This window comes from Pteropus vampyrus, unplaced genomic scaffold (genome assembly GCF_000151845.1).
Source record: "Pteropus vampyrus isolate Shadow unplaced genomic scaffold, Pvam_2.0 Scaffold419, whole genome shotgun sequence".
NCBI classification, from domain to species: domain Eukaryota; kingdom Metazoa; phylum Chordata; class Mammalia; order Chiroptera; family Pteropodidae; genus Pteropus; species Pteropus vampyrus.
This window is the reverse complement of record NW_011889200.1, coordinates 1,623,008-1,648,640: the sequence shown is the minus strand read 5'-3', so window position 1 is coordinate 1,648,640 and position 25,633 is coordinate 1,623,008. Positions and strand designations below refer to the sequence as shown.

Sequence of the window (25,633 nt, the reverse complement as noted above, 5' to 3'; positions counted from 1 at the left end):
GAGATGTAAGGAAGATGTTTTTAACTATTATAAGGAAATAGATTAGAATGAAAGAACTGGATGGAAGCTATGCGAATCTTCAAGAAGAGATATAATCTTGAGACCTAAATAATTTAGATACCAGCCTAAAGGCAGGGGCCCGGATTAGATAATCTCTCTGAGCATTCCTTCTGCAAATGTCCTGTTCTGCCCCAGATATTTCCAGAGGAAAAGGTCACAGCATATAATTAAAATTATCTAACCTGCATGGCTCTAGAAATGGAGACAGAGATCAGAGATGGTGGGGGAAAAATGCTTACTTCAATTTTAAAGTATTTTTAAGTAGAATCTTTAAGGCCAGCTCCTGTTAGGGAAAAAGTGCACCTAAGAGCAAGAACATAGAACATCTAGATAGCCAACATAACGGAAGGAATGGAGGGGAGCAGTACAAGTAGAAAGATGTAAAGCAATGAATCAAACCTTCACTAAGTATGAAACCAGTGCAGTATACTCTCTCTATACTAAAGCTGTAGATTTTTTGAAGAAAGCAGCTTAGATGTGAGGCCCATGGACCATAAAAGGCATGTGCATTCTCCACACTCTGAGACACAGGTAGGAAACATTAATACACATTCATGCACAAAGAGTACACATATGTAAACTGTGGTTCTAGCAGAATATAAAAATAAGGTATTTTAATGATTAGCAATGAATTGGGCTCCCAGTGGAGAATTATGTCAAGAACTATAAGACCAGAGGATTTCTAGCTGAATAAAACAGCGTCTTACCAAAGTATAGATCTCTGAGTAATGGGTCATACTTTTCCATTTCTTCTTAAGAGTTCATTTACATTTGAATCATTAATTCTGTTGCAATGAATTATGTCAATTTGAATTATTTGGTAACTTCTATTATACCATTATTTGTGGGTGAATCTAGAGGATCGATATATAAAATCTCATTTGTAAATTTGTCTTGGATTTTCTTAGCCTGGAAAGTTAAAAAAAAATTGTTAAATATAATATTATTGATGCATCAGAAATTTCATTCCTTTTTTTTTTCCTCAGGGGAATTTTTATCAAAATCTATAGCCCATGGCATTTGTCCAGGGATTTGTGGAGACTTTTTGTCAAAGGAAGATAAGGCCTTAAAAAAAGAAAAACAACTCAGAGAGTTTCCTTCATTGGGTCCCCTCTCTTTAGTACTTTTACTCATTAATTAAATTTTACAAAAGGTGCACTCTGCTACCAGGCTCCAGGGTATATTAACATAATTTAAATAGGAGAAGATAATAAAACTGTCAAAACTCTGTGTGTGTATGTGTATGAGTGAAAAAGAGAGAGAGAGAGAGAGACAGGGAGAGAGTCAGAGACAGAGACAGAGACAGAGAGAAATGAAGAGAGACAGAAATAAAAGCAACAGCCATAAACACAGTAGTCACCATATACTTTTATATTATTTTTGCCTGTTCAGAAAGAACAGTCTTGCTCAAAAAGATGAATCATGAGTGGTGATATCCCCTTCTTTCTTCAAGCAGTGTCCCATATCACTATAAATTTGATTTTATGACATTCTCTGACTATCTTTGATGTGCCATATAGCATATATTTATTAAAAAGAAAATCAGAAGATCGTTAAAATCCTTTTACTTTAGCACTGTTATTAGAACCTTATGATGCATTTTGAGGTAACACAAAGCACCCCCAGGTGCAGGTGATAGAAAATGGAAGGTGTCATAAAACACGTTAGGCTGATCTGGCATGGTGTGTAACTGATATGTATTTGTAACAACATATTAGGCATCAAGAGTTTAACGTAGTTAAATGGCTGGTGGTTATTTGCCTCCTTCAGAGAAGCAAAGAGGGAATTTTTGGTTACTGCCTTGTTAAACTCTTTCTCTCTTTTCCTGTACATATTAGTTCAGGAAATATCAACTAGGTGAATTTCAAATAAGGCCAATTTTGATTGTAGCACTTCACTGAATTAACACTTTTTATTACTGCATTGTGTGCAATGCTGACTTTAAAAAAGAAGTTATACAAGTATGAGAATTGGTGTAACCTTTATTAAATTCATGAAATAATTGACATCGCATCCAGCCCTCCCTGAACTGAGACTCTGATCTGTGGAGTATGTCACTCACCTTATAGTTACATTAGCAACATTTTCATTTTTTATGATGTCAAATCTTACACCATTTCAAGGAAATAATTGTGTATATACCTTCTTATAAATAGCAATTTATTGCTGAATGGTTGCTGTTATATGATTGCTGCACCAAAACCCCACAAACTGAATTTTTACACTCTGCCTACATAGGAAGCATTCAACCTCTATTTTTAAATAAAATAAATAAATAATCATAAAAGGATGGACAATTAAAGTTACTTTATATTTTATTAAGGATTTATACTTTATATTTTCTATCACTTCTTTGATAATCACTATACTGGAGTGGAAGATTATTAAGCCCATTGATTTTAAACACTGAAGGTCACATACCTAACAGTATAACTAAATCTGGAACTCTAGTCTCATAATTTGCCATCTTATACTATGTGGTAGTAGCTAAGGCTGTCACAAATATTTCACTTCTCCTTGCAGCCATATTTTAGAATTATACTTTCTGGTCAGTTGAAATCAGGCATGGCCATGACTTGATTTGGCCATTGAAATGTGAACAGAAGTGACATGTATCATTTTTTGGTGGAAATGGTTAATTGCCAGTGCTCTTCAGCCTTTCAATTACCTTTCTTTTGTGATTGTGGAAGGGGGTCAAATATATGGTGATGGAAGTAAATTTAACTTTGGGTGGTGAACACACAATGTAATATACATATGACATATTAATGGATTTTACACTTGAAACCTATATAATTTTATTAACCAATGTCACCCCAACAAATTTAATTTAAAATCAAAGAAGAAGAAAAAAGATGGATCCTCCTTCTGCCTGTGTTCTTGAGTGATTACCATGGACAGAACCTCCACCTCACAAACCAACATTACACATGAAATCTAAATAAGAATTACATCTTTGTTGTTTTAAGATGATGAGATTTTGATGATAGTTGTTTTTGAATAACCTAGCCTATCCCAATATACTCTTTCCATAGGAATAACCGATATGTCCTCATTTAAGTATATCTTCCTCATAGCTTCATATCTCTCAAACCTTGCTCCTCTGGAGCCAACACTATTTTTGCACAACTACATTAGCACCATTTTATGACTATTCTCAGATTAAAACATTTTGGATTTGTAGGTTTACAGAAATGAGAGCCAGTTTTCTATTCTCTTTAAATGTAGTGAGAATATTAATCACAGATTGAGAGCTGGAAAGAATTTCATGAGTCCAGCAATTCCACTTTAATCAGGTTAGCATTTTCTCATTCTCTATTGTACATGCTTTGCATCAGAAAGGAAAATATTTAACATGAAGGGGAAATACTGAACAGAAGTAGAGAAGAAGAACATGGCAATGATCACAATGCCATGCATTTGAAGACTGCCTCGCCCTATTAAGTTTAATTGCACTTCAGATATCACCTATGAAAAAGGAAAAAGAAAGAGAAAGGATAATAATAGGGGAGGGAACCAAAACCTCTCTTTTATCAAGATAGAAGTATATTTCTCTGAATATAGCAGATCACCTTTGAAAGTGCAAATTTTAGATGTTACTACAGCACTAAAAAAACTTAATAGTCAACTACTTGCAGCTATAATTTAAGCTTAAATGTGCCTTTCCCCTTGCCATGTTCAAAATTACATTATTTCCTTGGTTGAGCTTATTAAATCATGCACAAGCAAAAATGCAATAGAGCCTATAGAAGAGTCTGGAACACAATTAAGAGTTCTATAGAATGTTGGAATTATAACCTTAATAAATGTAAGGAGACTTAGAAATCACGTGGTACAACTCCCTCTCTTACAGGTGAGAAGACTGAGATCTAGAAAGAAGAGACTTAGCTCAGTTCATACACAACTATCTACATTTCCTGGATATATACATATGACTATCAGGGTTTATATCTCTTTAATAAAATCTTAAAAGTATCTCATTAACCAAGTTCCTAAATTCTGTAAGTCAATTTTTCAATCTGGAACATAAGCTAGATCCTCTGTATGTTGATTGATGATAATGATGATGATGATGGTGATGATAATGATGAGAAATTATTCAAATTAGTTATCATGTAAGAGGTTGATCCTCTATATCAAAGAAACCTAAATATATATTGCCTTAAACAAGACTAAAATGGTTTGAGTTATTTCCCCCTCACATGTTCATCTATATGTAATTAGTCCAGGGCTGATATGGTGAATCCATGTTGTAAAGGAACCAGGCTCCATCTCTCTTGCAACTCTACTAACCACTGTTGCCCTCATCCACAAGGTCAAAGATGATATTCTCATATGATGATTATAATGGGTAATTACTTCATGTGTTACTCCTTGATAACAATTTATTTTTATTTGACTTATTCTTGAAGACCATTGCCTTAATTCAAATGGAATGTTGCTTAGAGTAATTAACACACTAAGCTTATCAGATTTGTCTCTAGAAAAGAGAACACTAAGGAAGGAAATGACAAGACATGTCTACTACTGCTTGGAAAGTTGTATGGTAAAGGAGACTTGGGGATGTCTCATAAGAACTATCTCATAGATGACCACCCACTCTATTTATATATAGGATTAAACCCTTGCTTTGCCCCTAATTTTCTCTTTTTACTGAAGAGGGAATTATCAGAGCCTTCTTTAACGATTGGCCCTTAATCAGACTTCAAAATAAGATTTTAAAAAATTTACCTTTATCCCTAGAAATTAAAACATTCCAAGTATGTCTATTTTCAATTTTCCTCCAGAGTGAAGACACAGTCTGCATGGCTGACATTATAATAGGCCATAGGAGCATTTGGCGATACCAGTCTTTCCTTGACCTGCCAAATATTTATCAGGTTCTGGATTTCCCACTGCTCTGGAAGCTTAAACATCTAGAAACAGACAAGAAATGATTTACAAAAAACTTTAGCGTCAGGAAAATAGAAAGTACACCACAAAGATAAGCGAATATGTCAAATCCAGTGAAGCTAAAACTTCTTAGAAAATTGTTTATTTTCCAAGTGAAAATTAAGACTTATGGAATGCTTAAATCTATGTATTATGGCCAGGAAGGTAGTTCATGGATGAAAATTAATTACTTTTCTGTCCTATATCTCTCTAAGGTTAATGACTTTTACATAGTGTCTTAAGTATAGGTATACTTCACTTTAAATCAACCTAACATTTGAAAATCTTCATTGACACAAAAATCAAAATTATTTCTCAGCTCCATAAAAGGATTCAAGAAGGCTTTCTTTGTATACCAAGATTCTCTAGTTCAAGAGTCAGCAAACTATGACCCAAGGACCAAATCTAACCAGCCCCTATTTTTCTAAATAAAGTTTTATTATAATTCGCTTATGCTCACTCATTTAGTTTATGACTTCTTTATGGCCGTTTTCACACTACATTAGTAAAATGGTTGCAATAGAAATTGTATGACTGGCAAAGCATGAATTAGTTACTATCTGGCCTTTTATAGCAAAAGTTTTCTAAACCCTACCCTAATGCACTAAAATGTCATTCAAATTGCATTAACATGAATTAGTTGGGGGTATTAAACAAATTTTGACATGGCTATAGAAAACTGCATATGTACAAAAGTGATAGAGATGGAGTTAGTGGAGTGGATAGAGGTCATGCAGAGCTTTGTGTACTTAGCTAAAAAGTTTAAACTTTATCCTGAAAGTAGTGGGGGACCGTGGAATATTTTATGTATGTATGTATACATTTATGTATTCATTTATGTGTTTGTTAATTATAGTTGACCTACAATATTACTAATAAGGCAGAAGCAACATGATCTTGTGAATGGATGTTAGTAGTAAGAAAAAGGGAGGCCCATGTAATGACATATATTTTTAACTTAGAAAATTATATGCATGGTCATACCATAAGGCAGGGAGGAAAATTTAAGGGAAATAAGATGGGTTTGGTTTTGTACTCTTGAATATGATATGCTTGTGAGACATCCAAGTGGAAATAATCTTTAAGCAAGTTGAGACATGAGTCTGGAACACAATTAAGAGTTCTGATATGTAGACTTGAAAGTCATCAGATATAACTGGAAATGTAGGCCATGGTTTGGAATAAATCGTTCAAAGAACTTTAGAGAGTAAGAACAGCAGAAGACCAAGGATGGGCACCAGGTGTAATACTAGTGTTTAAACAATTACAAAGGGAGCCCATGAGGAAGAATGGGAAGACTATGAAAGACATTGGAAAGAAGCTGCCAACGGGTAAGGATGGAAAAAAAAAAAAAGAATATCATGAAAGCTAAGAGAAAATGAAATTTTAAGAGGGAATGTCACATACTTAACAGAGATCAAATAATGAAATAATATTATGGCAGGAGATTATTCATTGTGTTTATAAGTATGGAGGTCACTGGTTACCTTTGCAAAAGCAGTGACTGAGAAGGAAGGAAAGAAAATGAAACAGTGAATATAAGCTAATCTTTCAAGTAATTTTTTGTAAAAGTCTGAAGAAGTCAATAAATAGCTACATAGATTCTTCAATCAAGGGAGTGTTTCTTGAGTATGAGAAAGACTTGAGTGATTTTATTATCCTGAGGTTAAGCAGTCTACATAAAAGAGGGAGAAGATACAGGAAAGACCTACTGGAGCTGCAGGCAACCAAGCCAAACAAGGTCTGTACATGACAGTTCCATCTTCTAGTCTCTCATGTCACTGTCATGCAGGCTAATCCAAAAAGAGTTAATATTTATACTTTGGATTATAATCAAATGTCTATGAATATGGTTCATAATTCAATGACACTTGCTTTCTCAAAGCTGTCTTTCTTTAGTAGGATCAACTAAGAGGAATATGGTTTAATTTATTTGTTCATCAGGCAGGAGTCAATGCAAAGTCCAGAGGGAGTCTAGATAGCAAATGGGTATGTGAGGTGTTGCATGGTCTCTTTGCTGTCTATAATGGCACTTGAATGCTCAATCAGTTCTATGTTAATGCTGTGCTTAGAGAAGTAAAATAGTAATGTTAAGAATATTTGAGAAAAACCTGAGTTCTTTCTTCTCTGTGGCAGATGGTACAATTTTATAAGACTATAGCAGTTTACATTGCTGGTTGTACAGTGGGAAAAATAAGCATTCTATACAACATGCTAATAGGTACAATTTATTAAAACATTTCTTAACTCTTATAGACATAACAAAATCATTCATTGGCACAGATTTAGAATTGAAGATACAGAAGTAGATGAGGAATCAGTCTAGCATTACTAAGCCTTCTGAATATAAATACCAAACTTTCAATAGGTCAGTAGGTCAGCAGTATACAATGTGTTCATGTTCTACACACAGATTCCAACGGAAGTCACCTTGAAGATATTCAGAAGCCTTAGCCCAGTCACTTCCTTTGAGGAATTTATATTCTGTTAGGATGCTGAGACATAGTTGTGATAGAACACTTATGGGCAACGCCTACATGCCCTTACTACCTTGTCAGTGTTAGATAGACTTAATGGAGAAAACTACAGAAATGTCCCAGAGTAGTAGATGACAAGAGAGTATTAGCATGAGTAATGTAAACCAGTTATATGACTAATTCTTTTAGAGAAGGCAACTGCCAAAAATTTATTTTTTCAACAAAATTTCAAGTGCCTACTACAGGCAGAGCATTTTATTGATAATGGAGCTGAAGAATGAAAACCCTCACCATCTTTTTTTAGTTGGGCCTGTGTGACATTAGTGGGAAGTTACTTCTAGGAATAATTGCAAAAAAAAAAAAAACACCTAAAATTTACTCTGATATTCCTATTGAATATTGCTTGATGGAGCAATTTGTAAAAGGTTGAGTCAGAAAATATTTTTCCCAATACCTATCAAGTCATGTCATTGCCCTCATGCTAAGTGCTGATGGCACTAACACAATGATACATGACACTACAATCTGTTTATGTTTTGTCACCTCAACTATGTTTTAGTTATATCAAAGATAGCCTATGTCTTCTGCTTTTCTTTTCCTCTCACAGAGTAGGCACTAGGTACATATTACTGTGATCGAGACTGATTTTTAAAAAAATGTTAAATATATCACTCTTCAGCCAAAATTGAAGGCATATTTTCCAAACTACACTGATCCATGAGAAGGCATGTACCCACCCTCCCACCACCAATATAACCCTATACTGAAGAAATTTAAAATGCCAGAATGTAATAGTTACCCCTCTACTGACCACACTCCTATACTCCACACCGCCATACCTCATCTTTTTTCCATTCTGTGGTAGGACCTAGGACATAGTCAAAAGTGTGGTTTCCATTGCTCTGAAGTTATATGAGCCTTGAAGAGTTCAAGATGTTTCTATTTGTAGGAACATTTTCACTTTCTTTGTACAAAGCTTACTTTATAATCATCTGTAACAGCAGAAAGGCTGTAAGTGCTTTTGACCAGCTTCCATGAACATGCTTATATATGATTGTCTCTCACTGGGAATAAGTCCTGAAACAATCTATTTTTTGAAGAAAGAGTCACATACTATGTTCAAGGTTAAATGATATGTCAAACATAGGGATCGTATAGAGCATGCCTTCTAAGCTTAGTTTCATATTTTAATATTTACACTCATCATTTTTCCTGCAAGTGCCTTTAATTATGCTTTAAATCATTTTAAATCTCAGTGACTAATACCTTTTCTGAAGTTATACAGTCTGCCTCACTGGAATTGAAATATTTACTTTTTAGTTTAACCCTCCAGAATTCTAAATACCAAAGTTAAGGAGACAGAAAAGCCAAGAAAACCATGACGCAAGTGTTACTGGAGCTCAGTGTAGTGTGAGGTGCTTTCAAAGCTGTTGGCCCTTTGAAAATATAACACTAATAATTACAAAGAGAATAGAAGCCAAACTCTAGTCTTAATACTTATGAGGCAAATTCATACTATCACAAGGGTTAACAGAAGACACCAAAAATCTACCAGTGATTTCCAAAGTCTATATAATGGACCTTGCTTTAATGCCTTTCTAGAGCTGTTTGATCAATAAATATTTGCTGAATAAACAAATAAAATTGGTCTGTGTTGCCCTCAAGGTCCATGTTATGGGACTGTGTTGTAATTGAGATACATTTTATGTTGCAGCTTTCTTCTTCTTCAGTAATTATATTCCACTGGATAGAAACTTCAGCTACTGTAGTATCCAGTCATCTCCCCTCAGGAATAATGTTAGAGATATATTCCCATTATATGCCAACTGCCTGACTTTCACTTGCAAGTCTTATAGATGAACTTTCCACTGGAAAAAATCTCCTACTGACTGGTTACATTTACACTTGGCATTTGGGAATATCAGTGTTACAACAGACTAATTTTATTTTCCTCCAACTTTTCATGCCTGACTTGTCATATTAATGATTTTAGTTTCACTTTCAGGCAAAAAAAAAATGCAAATCCTATAGTGCTTTTTCAACACTTAAAATAAATTCACATAAGAAAGACAAAGGTTTAAATGCAACCATGGCTAAAACTTTTAAAAATATCTTAAACATAAACGAAAAAGAGAACTAAACACATGCATTTTTTTTTTTACTTCTCCAGAGAAATATTACCAAACTGTCCTCCATTATGGCATCCAGTAATTTGTATTTAATAATCACTGAAATAGCAGGCTGAGTATAAATAATAATAACAACATATTTGCTATGGCTACTTCTACTATTTTTACTACTATTACTAATAAGCATTGAGACTTTACTATGAACCAGATACTAAACTAGTTGTTTTAATTACCACACTTATTCTTCACAATAAATTTATATAATAGATATAATATTCCACATAACAGATAAGGAACTAAGACTCAAAGAGGAACATTAATTGTTCAAGATCACATAAGTATGAAGATGTGAAAGCCAATGCTCAATGTTGATTCTATCTAGCACCAATCTATGTTATTACCCATTAGTCCATATTGCCTCAGAACATTAATAGGTTGGTAAAAATGCTGCAAATAAAAATATTGAACACCTTTCCTAAGCCCAAGATAAATAATTTGGAATAGTTGTATTGTTGGTAGATATTGATAGGTAAGAGACCAAGATAATCCTTAAAGCTCAGGTCTTATTCTTTTGCCTTAGCATGCACACTGAAGAGTAGGGTGCATGTTGCTCCTTTGCACACGCTCGCGCTCTCTCTCTCTCTCTCTATCTCAACTATTGTAACACAGACTGCTTTTACTACTTATTTACTGCAAGTTAATTGTTCAGATAAAACTTTCATTACACTCCACTCAATACATATGTGTTGGTGGATAAATCTATGCTGTTTTTAACGCTATTCGATGAAGCATGGATAGCAAATCATCCTATGTTCTTTCCTGCCCCAAGTCTCATATTTCTATCCAGTGATAGGCTAAAATAAGCCAAAATGGAGATCTTTTAAATAGGCAGGTTCAGTTATATAGAGAGATATAGACTTGGAGAAAAATATTCCTAGGCGATGTTTATGCCTTGATGCTGGCAAGAAATGGAAGGCTAAGAACTAATGTTAAATGAATCTCAAATATTTTTTGACATATTCTAGCAAAGGCTATTTCTCTTGTGTCTACCAGCTGAATAACTATATAGTTGTCAATGATATGTATCCCCCATTTTCCCTTACAGAGTGCCTAAGGCAATCAATTTGAATCACCCACTCTAGGGACAGCTGGGGATTCTGCTAATGCAGGACCTTTGACAACGATAGCAGAATAGCAAGAATTCTGAAAGAGAAGAGCCAGCATCAGACAGATTTCATAATATAAGTACCTAAAGATTACAAGACAGGACAAGCAAACAATTCATCAATCCAAAAAATTACCAAACCAAAACTTTGAGGCTCTTCCAGAAAAGGCTGATCAGTGAATGAAGCAGTGAAGTATCCCTAGGATAACTTTTAAAAGGAGAGGCTTTGGCAGACTTTTTGATTGATTTAGAATGCATTCTGCTAGGGTTCATGAGGCCAATTTTGTTCAACTTAAAGTATTTTATGGAAATTTCAAATTAAATTCAGAAAATATCTTAAATTTTCATGCTGCTAAGTAGGAGAGAGAAGGGTAACATAATTTAAAAGGGAGAAGGCGGGGGAGAGAGATAATCCTAAATCATTTACAATTTGTTTAGAAACGCATTTTGAGATTTTTTTTTCCTTCTGTGGACTCAACTTAGTTTTTGTTCAGACTAATGTCTAAAGAAGTTGAAAGTCCCTGAAGACATACCAGCTGGCAGAGGATAGAGAACCTAGGGGCAAGGGCTTGCCCTAGAATCTGGGATATATCAGATGAACTACAAAAGGGATTGACTGCACCAAATTAATCTGGGCTTTAGTATACTGCCCTGTTCATGAAATTTCTCTTTCCACCACTAAAAAGTAACATTAAAATTTTAATTTGTTTCTGTACCTTAAAAATAATGTTGACAACTATTTATTTGCTGATTATAAAATTACAAATATTCATTACTGAAAAATGTGAAAGTATAGGAATGATAATGAAGAAAATAATCACCTACAATCCTACCATTCAAAGATAATGGCTGTTAATATTTTAGTGTATTTCTGGCCAGTTTTCATAGATAATTATAAATATATAGAGATTATAAACTTTAGATCAAGCTATATTTAATTTCTTATCACTTTTTATTTAATATTTTATTAGGAAGATTCTTCACAAGCAAACTGGATTATGTTTTATGATTTTTTTACCACATGGTTATACGATAATTTATTTAATCACTCCACTCTTCCAGGATATGTAGGTTGTTTCTACGTTTTTTACTAACGTAATGTATATTATTGTAAATACTTTTTAAACTATATCTCAGCTTATTTCCTTGATATAAGATCCTAGACATGGAGATTATTATACTAAAAATAATACACATCTTTGAAGCTCTTGATAATAGAGTTAAAATGCTTTCCAGAAAGATTGCATAAATTTACAACCATACTGGAAATATATATGTGTCTCCATCTTGCCACACCCTCTAAGGTCTAGAACACAACACCATGCATGAATATTTTAGGTAGGAATATAGCATGTCAATTACTAATGTTTGCATTACTTTTATTTGAGTTAATATTTAGACTTATAGGCTATTTGTATTTTTCTTGAGTTATTTATTCACGTACTTTAACAATTTTCTCTTGGCTTTTAATTTTTTGTCATTGATTTATACTATTTATGTATATATCAGGGATATAAACCATTTATTTACCATATTTGTAGCAAATTTTATCCCAGTTTCCATGAGGAATAATTTACATATAATAAAATCAACCAATTTTAGATATACAGTTTAAAGAATTTTGGTAATGGTAAGTTGTGTAACCATCACAACAATCAAGATGTACAATATTTCCATCACCCCTCAAAATTTCTGTTACTCTTTACAGTCAATTTACAGTCAATTCTCCCATCTAGCCTCAGGCAACCAATTATCTGTTTTATAGCATTACAGTTTTGCCTTTTCTAGAATTTCATAAAAATGAGGGTATAAAGTTTATAGTACTTTGTGCCTCACACTTTTCATTTAGCATAGTTCTTTTTAGCTCATCCAATGTTTTGATATGTTTCTACCACTGATTTTTTTTTCCTTGTGGTTATGGCCATATATTTCCTACATTTTTTTTACTGCTGTTGATTGTGAATTTTATGTTATTAAGTGCTAGAGTTACTTGTTTTCTTTTAAAGATTGTTGGATTTTGTTCCAGGGGGCAGTTGTTACTTGAAATCAGTTTTATCCTTTTGAGAATTGTTCTTGTTTTAGGTTAGGTCCAGAGAAGCCTTTAGTATAAGGCTAATTTGTCCCCAAGACATAGGCAATAACCTTCTGGGGACTCTATCTAATATATGAGCAGATCTTTCCACTCTGGCTTGTGGGAACATAAGCCAGCCTGGTTTATGCGGAGAGGATTTTTCTGCCTACATTATTCCTGTGGTGGGTTACTTTCTTGGCTTCAGAAATTTACTCCTGTGCATTTCACAAGCCTGTGCTCAGCCACAGACTGAGAGTACCCCTCTAAAAACTTTCAGAGTTCTCTTTCTCTATGTGCGCAGCTCTATCCTCTCTAGTATTTAAACCACAAATTATAGATGTCCTGATCTTCTCAAACTCCAAATTCTGTCTCCTTAACTCAAAGATACTACTGGCCTCTGTTGGGTTTTCCTTTCCCTGTGTTGCAGGCTGTTAACTCTCCAAACGGAAAGTTGGTACAGTCACAAAGCTCATCTTATTTTATTCCTTCTCACAGAGATCACTGCCCAAGTCTGTTTCTTGTCTAATGTCTAAAAACTATCAATTCATATATTTTGTCCAGACATCTCTTTATCTAAGGTAGGTTAAATCTTGCCTTGTTACTTTATCTTGGACAACAGTGGTAGTCCTGTATTTCCTCCTGTATTAATTTTGTGAAAGTATATTTTTCTATACATTTTCCCCATTTTATTTGTTTTCAAATGTACTGACTTAAGCTTGTTGATAATTTTTAATATTTATTTTTTTGGTTGTCAAATGATCTTTAATTGAAATATTTTCCTCTGTAATCTTAACTAGCTGGATGTTCCACTGCACCACTGTTTTTATCATCTATGATGTCATAAGGGTGATGGCCACCAACACTGAAGCCCACAAACTGGGCAGTCTCCAGGATCCTTTTAATGGTTCCAGAGAGATCTCTAGCTAAAGATCAGTGCTGCATCTGTTGGGCAAGTTGACAATCTCATCAAAAGTGATATTTCCACTGTGCTTAATGTTTTTGTTTTCTTTGCTTCTTTCTGCTTCTTGGCGTTTCTTTGAAGGCTTTGATGATCAGGGCAGAGGCAGGGTACTAGCTCAATCTGGGTCTGTCTGTTCTAAATGGGCAGTTTCACTGTAATACTCAGACCTTTCCAATCACAGGTTGTTTTGGCGATGTCATCACCAACACTTTAGACACAGACCAAGGGGGCCGATCTTGGGGGTCAGGGCAGATATGGAACGGATTTCCCCACCAGTGCACCTCAGTTATATGACTTAGTTTTTATTGGAGTGAAACTTTGGCTGCATGATGGAGACGGCTGGTGTCAGATAAACCCAGATTCGGCATGACCGAAGAAAGTTGCAACTTTGCCTCCTCCAAGCCAAAAGCCAGAAAAAAAAGCGAATTTATATGTTTTAATGCTTACTTTATCTGTAACTGGATCTCTTTTCTTATTTATAATATATATGTGTATATATATATTTATATTTATTTGTGCCCTTTCTATTTTTCTTGCTTAATCTTTCCAAAACTCTATATAGTTAGTTTGACTGTTCAATAAGCCAACTTGTGCTTTTGTCAACTCTTTTTATTTGTTTCTTTTCTATTTACTTGATCTATTATCTTTACTATCTTTCTACTATTATTACTTCATTCTATTATAATTACTATTATCCTTCTTTCTTCTATTTGAGTTTATTTTGTCATTCCTTTTCTATTTATTTTTTAATTGGACATGTGCCTTATTAATTTTCTGTCTATTTTTTTTGTAGTATAACCATTTAAGACTATGAATTTGTCTTGGAACATGTCTTTCACTGCATTACACATATTTGGATATGCTGTTTCATTATCACCAAGTTTTAAGTAATTTTTAAATTCCATTATGATTTCACCTCTGACAGTGAAAATATTTTTTTAACTTGCACATATATGAGGTGTTATTACTGTTTATTCTTTTTGTTAGTTATTCTTTATTTGTATATTTTAATTTATTTTATTTTTTATTATTAACATCTAAATTGTATTGTGAATAGAGAATATTATTTGTGAATGGTACGTATTCTTCCAAATTTATTAAGACTTGCTTTATGGACTGGCACATGATCAATATTTTTGTAAAATGTGAGCTCGTGAACAATTTACTTTGTCTAATCACAGAATGGGATTTCTTTTACAGTTGATTATTTTAATGAGTGTGAAATATATTAAACCTTTCTTTTTTTGTTTCCCATTGATTTTATGCTCATAAAGTTACACCTTTTACTATAATTTGATAAATATTCACGTATATTTTTTCTATTTTTCTGTGTGTTCCTATCTTCCCTTAGCATTTTCAACCCACTCGGAATTTATTTCAGTATAAAGTATAGTGTTAGACTCTAACTTTTTAGTTCTATATATTTAAATGACATAATCCCGTAACCATTAATAAAATGACTTTTATGACTGTATCTTACTGATTTATCACCTTTAACATAAATCAATTCTTGAATATGCTTTGGTAGGTCTCTGGGTAATCTATTCTGATCTACTGATACTTTTCTTATTAATACTACACTATTTTGTTTATTTTACCTTGACAGTTCATTTTACCATCTGATAGGACAAGCTCTGTCTTATTCTTTTAAAATATGATATGAACTATTTGTTTAAATTTATATCTATAGATGAAATATAAAATGACTGTCAAGAAAAAAATCATGCTGAGATAGATTAATTAGGTACAATTAGTTTAACAAATCTCAATCTCATCATGTTACTTCTTTGTCATTATATTACCATAACAATAGCACAGTTTTTCATTACTAAAAACTGCAAATTATGTTTCAGATTTATATTTTCCTCTCCATTTCCCCTTGAACCAGCTTAATTCCCCATTATCTACAAATTTCTCAGGATGTGTTCAGTTGGAACGCTGATGTAGATAAAAGTTTATTGATAAAAATATTTTTCCACCAAATAAATTTGTGAGCATCTGGGTTAAATGATATTAAAAAGGCATTTTACCACTGGGATTTCTCTGAATCTTTGATTCTGATGTAATTATTTCAATGAGTACATTATTGAGACTATCCAATACAGAAATATAGTAAATGGCATGACCTAAATCTCTTAGCCTGACAGAGTTCTCTGTAATCACAACCCAATCTCATAGAATCGCTATGAAGAATAAGTGAGTTAAAACTTATAAAATACTTAGAACAGTGCCTGATACATGGTGAGTAGTCAATACATGTGAGTTTTTTTAATCACTTAATTCTTTCTTCTGCCTATAATGCCTTTCTCCCCATATCCAAATATGTCAAAGACTTAACTGCAATAAAATCTCCTCTTTGAAGTATTTTCTGACTCCCCCAATCCCTTCTCCTTTGCCATCACCAGAGATACAATCTCTCTTTTTTTTTAAAGATTATGTCAAATAAGCCTTTTCAATTTGTCATTTTTACAACCAAAACACATCCTTACATATTTCCAAATTTCCCTGTGGGGACTCTACTGCTCATGGTCGAGAACCACTGAGAGAAGAATTAAGTGAGTATTCAATAAATACATACTCCTTGATTGTTTCCCAAAACAGATATGAAAATTTATAATGAGCATTCAATGATTTACCTTTCAAGTATCTCTTTATCAAAATAAAGTAGAACCAATAAATCTGCTTTCAAGTCTACACAACTTTGATTCTTCTCTTGAAGAGTATGGATCAAACCACCTAAGTACTAAATAATTAATATTCTATTTCCAACAAGACATATTTTTCCATATCTCTCTGACAAATGGTGATCAATGAAAAGTATACGTGCTCCCATGAATTGTGTGCCAAGGCTAAAACTAAATTGTCAAGTAAGGTGTAAAGCACAGCTTCATGACAGATATATAAAGCACATTATTATTGGGAGTTAGCATTGGGCCATTGAACTAATGAACAAAATAAAATTCTCCCAAAACTGAGTTGGTGAACATGGATATTGAGTCTAATGGGCCTGAGTTTGAATCCTGGTTCCATTATTTACTAGCTTACGAGCTCTGTGGCCTTGGACCAACTTCCTCACCTGTAAAATAGATGTAATAATATCAGACTCACAGTACTGTTACACAGGGTTTGCTCTGTGGAGAGATGAGTGAGACACTCAACTTGGATGCAAAATTTAGGGGACACCAAAAAGCTAAGTAATTGAGGTATATAATATTTAATACAATCTTTTAAAATCAAAATTAATGCAAAAATTCATAATGAACAAAATATCAACTTTTAAATAAAGGCAAAATCCAGTTCTGTACTTGGATGACTAGACCTCACTCACCTCTCCCTAATACTGGCCTTGGTTGTTCGGGAAGCTAAATGAGATAATGGGCATAGAGTCATGTCTTTGGTATAGTCTCTGACTTGAATAGTCTATTATAAACTGTAAAATTGAGGAAACAACCTTTTGTTTTGCAAAAAGCAACAACTCAAAGTGAATAATGTTTAAATACAAAGAAACCTAACATATTTTCTACTTTGTTTTTAATTTCTAATTGTAAAAGCAGCATGTAAGTATAGGTAAAGGTTAGCATCCCCTAAAACCAGAAGTACTTCTAAGCACTTACATACATATGTATGTAACAATAGAAAATATATAGTATTTTTGTTTCTTATTTTTTTATGAAATTGACATTCTCCTGTACAAATATATTTGCTTTTGCTTCATTCAACACTATCTTATCAGTACCTCATCCTTGTAAAATACTGCATATTGTTCCATAATATAAATATACTGCAGTTTGCTCATTTAGTCTCCCTATTAACATTTATTTAAGGTTCCCAATCAATCATTATTACAAACAGCACTACAGTGAACATTCTTATACTCTCACATAGGTTATCCTAATTTAGATACTGAGAAGTAGAAGTGGTAGATCACGTTTATTTGTGCTTCATTTTTTAAATTTATTTAATTTTTATTAAATAATTTTTATTTAATTTATTGAGGTAACATTAATTAATACAATTATATAATTTTCAGGTGTACATTATAATTAGGCATCTGTATATTCTATTGTGTGTTTACCGCCCAAAGTCCCGTTTCCTTCAGCTACCATATATTTGATCCCCTTTATGCGCTTCATGATCCCACTACCCTCCTATATATGAACAGTACCTACCCCCTTCCTCTCCCATTCCCTACCCTATGGTAATTACTAGTCTATAGTCCAATTCCATGAGTCTCTATTTGTATGTCCTGTTCATTTGTTGCTTTTAGGTTTATATACCACATATAAGTGATATCATGTGATTTTCAACTTGTTCTGTCTGGCTTATTTCACTTAATATGATTATTTCAAGGTCCATCCATGTTGTTGTAAATGGCAGTATTTCATCTCTTCTTATGCTGAGTAATATTCCATTCTATACATGTAGCACAGCTTCTTTAGCCAATCATCTATCATAGGACACTTCAGTTGCGTCCATGCCCTGGCCACTGTGAATAGTGCTGCTATGAACATAACTGTGCAAATATCTTTATGGATATGAGTTTTCAAGTCTTTGGGGTAAATACCCAGTAGAGAGATTACTGGATCATATGGTAGATCAATTCTTAGCTTTCTGAGGAACTTCCATACCGTTTTGCATAGTGGCTGTACCAATTTGCAGTCCCACCATTAGTGTGTGAGGGTTCCTATTTCTCCATATCGTCTCCAACATTTGTTATTACTTGTCCTGTTCATTATAGTTATTCTAACAGGCGTGAGATGATAGCTCATTGTGGTTTTAATTTGTATTTCCCTAATAGCTCGCGATGTTGAGCATCTTTTCAAATATTTGTTGGCCATTTGTATTTCCTCTACGGAGAAGTCTCTGTTGAGGAACCTCTGCCCATTTTTTGATTGGATCATTTATTTTTTGTTGTTATTGAGTTATATGAGTTCTTTGTATATTTTGGTAATTAGGCCCTTATCGGAGGCATTGCTTGCAAATATATTTTCCCATTCAGATGGTTGTCTCTTTACCTTGTTGATGGTTTCTTTTGCTGAGCAGAAGCTTAGTAGTTTGACGTAGTCCCATTCATTTATTTTAGCTTTTACTTCTCTTATCTTTGAGGTCAAATTTATAAAATCCTCTTTAAGTCCAAGTCCTTAAGTTTAATTCCTATGTTTTCTTCTATACTTTTTATTATTTCACGTCTTATAATCAGGTCCTTAATCCATTTAGGGTTAATTTTGGTGTGTAGTGATAGACAACATTCTAGTTTCATTCTTTTGCAGGTGGCTTTCCAGTTTTCCCAGCACCATTTATTGAAGAGGCTTTCCTTTCTCCACTGTATGTTTTGTTTTTGTTGTTGTTGTTGTAAATTATTTCCCATATAAATATGGGTTGCCTTCTGGACTCTCGATTTTGTTCCACTGGTCTCTGTGTCTGTTTTTCTGCCAAGACCATACTGTTTTGATTACTGTCAATTTGTAGTGTAATTTTAAGTTGGGCAGAGTGATGCCTCCAGTATCATTCTTTTTCTCAGGATGGCTTTGATGATTCAGAGTCTTTTGTGCTTCCATACAAATCTGATGTTTTTTTGTTCTATTTCCTTAAAAAATGCAAATGGGATTTTGATGGGGATTACATTAAATCTCTATAATGCTTTAGGTAATATGGTCATTTTCACTATGTTGATTCTTCGAATCCAAGAACATGGAATATCTTTCCATTTCTTTGTATATTCTTCGATTTCTTTTAATCGGGTCTTATAGTTTTAATCATATAGATCCTTTACATTTTTTTGTTAAATTTATTCCTAGGTATTTTATCATTTTTGGTGCAGGCAAAAGGAATTATTTTTTCTGCTTCTTTTACTGGCACTTCATTATTAGAGTATAGGAACACTATGAATTTTTGAACATTGATTTTGTATTCAGAGACTTTACTGTATTTGCTTCTTGTTTCTAGTAGTGTTCTGTGGAGTCTTTAGGATTTTCTATATAGAGAATCATGTCATCCAAAAATAGTGACAGTTTGACATCTTCGTTGCCTATTTTGATGCCATTTATATCTTTCTCTTGCCTGAGTGCACTTTCTAGGAGAGCCAATGTTATATTGAATAACAGTGGAAATAGTGGACAGCCTTGCCTTGTTCCTTATCTTAGAGGAAAGGCTTTTAGTTTTTCAACATTCAGTATAATGTTGACTGAGAGTTTGTAACATATGGCCTTTATTATGTTAAGGTACTTTCTTTCTATATCAATTTTGTTAAGTGTTTTCATCATAAATTGATACTATATCTTGTCAAAGGCTTTTTCTGCATCTATTGATATGATCATATGATTCTAATTTTTAATTTGTTTACGTGGTGTATCACATTAGTCGATTTGCTTATGTTGAACCATACCTGTGCCCATGGGATGAAGCCCACTTGATCACGGTGTACAATTTTTTTAAATATGTTACTGTATTCAGTTCGCTAGTATCTTATTTAGGGTTTTTGCATCTGTGTTCATGAGAGATATAGGTATATAGGTCTGTAGTTTTCCTTTTTGCGTGTTACCTTTACCAGGCTTTGGTATCACAGTAATATTGTCCTCATACAATGAATTGGGAAGTATTCCCTCCTCTTCGATTTTTTTGGAAGATTTTGAGGAGACTAGGTATTAAATTTTCTTTGAATGCTTAGTAGAATTCACTGGTGAAGCCTTCTGGTCCTGGATTTTGACTTTTTGGTAAGTTTCTGATGATTGTTTCAATTTCCATACTGCTGATCGGTCTATTTAGATTTTCCAGTTCTTCTTGATTCAGTCTAAGAAGATTGTGTTTTTCTAAGTACTAGTCCATTTCTTCTAGGTTATTAAATTTGATGATATACACTTTTTTCATAGTATTCTTGTATGATTGTTTGTATTTCTGAGATAGACATAATTTCCCCTCTTTCATCAGTGATTTTATTTGTGTCCTTTAGTTTTTTCTTTAGTGAGTTAGCCAAGGGTTTGCTAATTTTATTAACATTCTCAAAGAACCAGTTCTTTGTTACATTTATTTTTTCTATTGATTTGTTTTCCAATTTCATTAATTTCTGCTCTAATTTTAATTATTTATTTCCTTCTGCTGACTTTAGGCTTCATTTGTTCTTTCTTTTCTATTTTTTTTTAAAGATGAAATGTCAAGTTGTTTATTTGGGCTCGTTCTTGTTTTTGGAGGTAGAAAGGTAATGATATGAACTTTCCTCTTATGACCGCTTTCACCGTGTCCCAAAAGATATGTTGATATGTTATAGAATCATTATCATTCTTTTTTATGTATCTCTTAATGTTTCTTTTTTATTTCTTCCGTAACCCAGTTATTTTTCAGTAGCATGTTGTTTAATCTCCATATATTTGTGGTTCTTCCCAATTTTTTCCTCTTTTCTTTTTTCTTTTTTCTTTTTTTTCTTTTTGCAGTTGATCTCTAGTTTCAAAACATTATGATCAGAATATAGGGTTGATATGATTTCAACCCTCTTATATTTGTTGAGGCTATCTCTCTGTCCCAGTATGTGGTCGATTCTTGAGAATGTTCCATATGCCCTAGAGAAGAATGTATAAACAGCTGTTTTGGGATGGAAGGCTCTGTATATGTCAGTTATGTCCAGTTGGTCTAATGTATCATTTAAGGATGTTATTTTCTTACTGATTTTCTGTTTGGATGATCTTTCCATAACCAACAGTGGGGTATTTAGGTCCCCTACTAGTATAGTATTTTGGTCTGTTTCTCCCTTTAGTTCTGTTAAGTATTACTTTACATATTTTGGGGCTGCCTGATTGGAAGTATAGATATTAATATGTGTTATGTCTTCTTGGTGTATGATTCCCTTTATCATTATGAAATATCCTTCAGTATCATTCTTCACTTTATTTAATTTTGAAGTCTATTTCATCTGATATTAATACCACTGCTCACGCTTTTTTCTAAATACCATTTGCTTGAAATATCATTTTCCACTCTTTCACTTTGAGTCTATATTTGTCTTTGGAAATGAGATGTGTCTCCTGGAGGCAGCATATGGTTGGGTTTTGTTTTTTAATCTATTCTGCAACTCCATGCCTTTTTATTGGTGAAATCATTCCATTTACATTTAGGGTGATTATTAAATTAGAGGTCTTCTTATAGCCATTTTTTCTTTTGCTTTCTGGTAGCTCGGTGTTTCCATTGCTTCTTCGTCCTTGTGTTTCTGCTTTCTTTTTCATTTGGCTTTTGTGGGTTTTCCCTCTGGTTCTACTTGTTTTCTGTTATATACTTCAGTTCTGAATCTTTGGTGTGCGGTTACCATTACAAATATATAAAGGATAGTTTTGTATACACACACTCACAGTCATCCATTTTCTTCTGTGTGTGCCTTATCTCGATTTCCTTTTGCAAACTTGGATCTTTGAATCCTTCCCTTTTCAGTCATTGTTCTCAATTGTCCCCATGTATACTGAACGTTCCTTCCTACCTTGCTATAGCAATTATCTTATTATTATTTAAGCTTATAATGCCCTGTTCTTAGTAAGGGTTGCACTCCTCTGCTTCTGTTTGCCTGATAGTCACTTTACTCCTAATTACGTATTTTTTTTTGTCATTTTGTTTTATGTGTTCTGACCCTTTTCAGTATTTCCTGTAGTGCAAGTCTCGTAGTGGAGAATTCCCTCAATTTTGTATGTTGAAAAGGTCTTAATTTCTCCTTCATATCTAAAGGACAGATTAGCTTGATACATTATTCTAGACTGGTAGTTCCTTTCACTTAATAGTTTGATTCCATTCCTTTCTGGCTTGTAAAGTTTGCACTGAGAAGTCCAATGATAATCGAATGGGTTTTCCTTTATAAATTACCATCTTCTTCTTCCTGGCTGCCCTGACAATTCTGTCCTTGTCATTGATTTTTGATAATTTTAATACAATGTGTCTTGGTGAAGTCCCTTTTGGGTTGAGATAATTGAGTGTTCTATTGATTTCTTGAATTCCAAGCTCCAGCTCATTCCTTAGATTTGGGAAATTCTCATCCACTATTTGACTGAAAATACTTTCTAGTCCCTGCTCCTTTTCCTCTCCTTCAGTAATTCCCATTATTCTAATGTTTCCTCTCCTGATAGTATTAGCTAGTTCTTGAGTTTCTCTTTCATTGTTTTTCATTCTTAGGTTTCTTTCTTCTTTCTTCTGATTTATTTCTTGATTTCTGATTTTGATATCACTGATCCTTTCCTCCATTTGGTCAACTCTGTTTCCCAAGCTTGCTATTTCATTTTTCAACTCCTGCAATGTGTTCTTCACCTCCAGAAGTTCTCTTTGGTTCTTTTTTGGAGTTTCAACCTCCTTGCTCTGCTCATCTAGGTGTTTTTTTCTCAATTCCTGAAATCGTTGATATGATTCGTTTTGGAATTCACTGAATGTTTTCAGAAGTAGCATCCTGAATTTTCTGTCATTCAAGTCGCATATTTCTATGTCTTTAAGCTTATTTTCTGGAGATTTTTCTCTTTCTTTCTGACCTGGCTTGACACATTGGTTGTTCATGGTGTTTAATGGACTTTTTCTCTGCCTGGGCATTAATGGAAGTGTATTCTACTGTTTTTCCAGAAAGAAAATTTATTATATAAAGGTTTCTCTTTATCCTGCTGCAAAGAAGGCACTTTTCTTTTGGTTTCTAGTAGGTGGCGTCTAAGCCTCTTGGATCTCTGCTTTATATAAAGCCTTTAAAATGCTTTTTTATTTTCTTATAGATATTTAATCAGTCTTGCTATCATCAGTTTCAGTCCCTGTCAGTGTCAGTGATGGTCTTGGCAGCATTTGCTCAGATTCTCCTGTGACTCTGCGATGTTTGGTCGTAGAGGGTATCAGGGGAGGGGCCTTCTGGGTTGAGAGTTGGGGGAGGTGTCTCAGCCTCAGTTTTGTAACCAGGGCCGGTAAAAATCAACTGTTGTTTCCCTGCGATCCCATCCCGCTTCTTCGCTTTCTTCCCTGATGACTGGGCACTGCCACCGGCTATGTGGAACTCATAGCACTTCCAGGCAGGGCTGTTCAGGGACGCCGCCACACCTTTTCCCCTACCCCTCCTCCTGCAGGGAGCTCCGGAGGCTGCGATAGGCAGCTTCTTTATTTCTCCCAGTCCACTACCCAACACTCAGTGTTCTGACCTGTGGTAGCTCTTATGCGCAGATCCCACACTCAGATGTGCTGGTGTGCAGTTTGGTTGTTTTTAGTTCAGTTTTCGATGTTCAGCTTATTCTTGTTTCAAGGGGAAAGATCCGCCATGTTTTCCAACTCTAGAATTGGTAGATCTTATGATATCATCAAACTAATTCATTATTTGTCAATGTGATAGTTTAAAAGTGGTATCTCATTGTTGTTCTTTTTGCTTCTTTCATGTGTTTATTGGCCATTTTTATTTCCTATCTTGTGACCTTTTCATATTTTCTGCCCATTTTACTGTTGGAGAGTTTATTCTTTTCTAATTTAATTTCAGGAGCTCTTTATATATTCTGGATATTAATATCTTGTCTTGTGTATTGTAAATAATTCAGATAATTAGACCTAGACCACTGCTTTTTGTTTAAACTTGTTTAGAGTATCTTATCATAGAGGACTTTTTTTAATCTGATGAAGTTAAATTTAACAATAATTTCATTAAAGTATTTTCTTTACATTGTTTTTTTTAAGATTCTTCCCCACCAAAAAATCATACAATATCTTATTTTTTTTTATATTGACTTCTATTTTATATAATGATATTTTATGGCTCATTTAAAAATATCATATAATGATATTTTTGGCTTTTGTAATAGTATGTGATGAATTGCTTGTTTTCTTTTTTTTCTTTTAGAAGAAATGGCCAGTTTTTTCACTATTATTTATTTGGAATGCTCCCTCTACTATACAACAAATTATTTTATATATATATATATATATATATATATATATACACACACACACACACACACACACACACACACACACACACATACATACATACTTTGGAGCTCTGTGATGTTTCATTTATATATTTGTCCATCTGTGTACTAGCGACATACTATTTTAATTATGAAAATTTTATAAAATGTTAGTTTGGCCTATGAGAGTCAGAGAAGTTTTCATAAAGAAAGTTATTCTTGATTAGGTGTTAAAAGATGCATAGACATTTAACAGTCAATAAAAAGGAAACAGGCCATTCCAGTTAGAGGAACCATGTGTCAATACACAAAGTTATGAAACTGCATGGCATATTAAAGGACTCTCAAGTTGTTTGGTATCACTAGAAGATATTATTTTTTGTCCAGTGTAGATTACGAGGCCAAATAAGATCAGGGCCACCTTATAACCAGTTTTAATATCTCTGTTAAGATTTTGGAATTATCGTCAAGGCAGAGTAGACCTATTGGAGGCTTTCGAGTAGGGAAATATGATCAGCTGTTTTTGACAGAAGTGTAAAGATGGTTTAAAGAGGAAAGACCCTGTGTAACTGCTGTAGGAATTCAGGGAAAGAGGTGACCTTTGCAAGCTGGATTAGTGACAAGGCTTTATAAGGGAACTGTTAAACTGTGAAGGAATGTGGTTAATTTAAGGAGAGCACTATGATGCATGGGTTCAGCCATTATACTTTTAATTTATATTTGCATTATTTTGATCCTATGTCCTTTTTCGAATAAGATAAATTATAAAATAAATATATTCAGTATGTTAAGTGTGGATACCTTCCCATGTCATCTAACTTAAGCCAAATTATTGTTTTTTGTTGTATGTTTTCTAATAGGGGAACAATCATTCTATAGATGCTGCCTTTACAAAGCTTTAACTTCTTTTTTAAGCATTCGAAACCTGAGTAGGGTAAAAATGTTCTCT

The 25,633-nt window shown here is 33.6% G+C and overlaps 1 protein-coding gene and 1 pseudogene across 1 annotated transcript in view; one reads left to right on the top strand and one right to left on the bottom strand.

Moving 5' to 3' along the window:
- The window catches only part of IL1RAPL2 (interleukin 1 receptor accessory protein like 2), a 1,186,660-nt gene that overhangs the window by 997,800 nt on the left and 163,227 nt on the right, over nucleotides 1-25,633 (top strand). The window lies entirely within an intron of this gene.
- LOC105306076 lies at nucleotides 13,624-14,123 on the bottom strand (annotated as a pseudogene).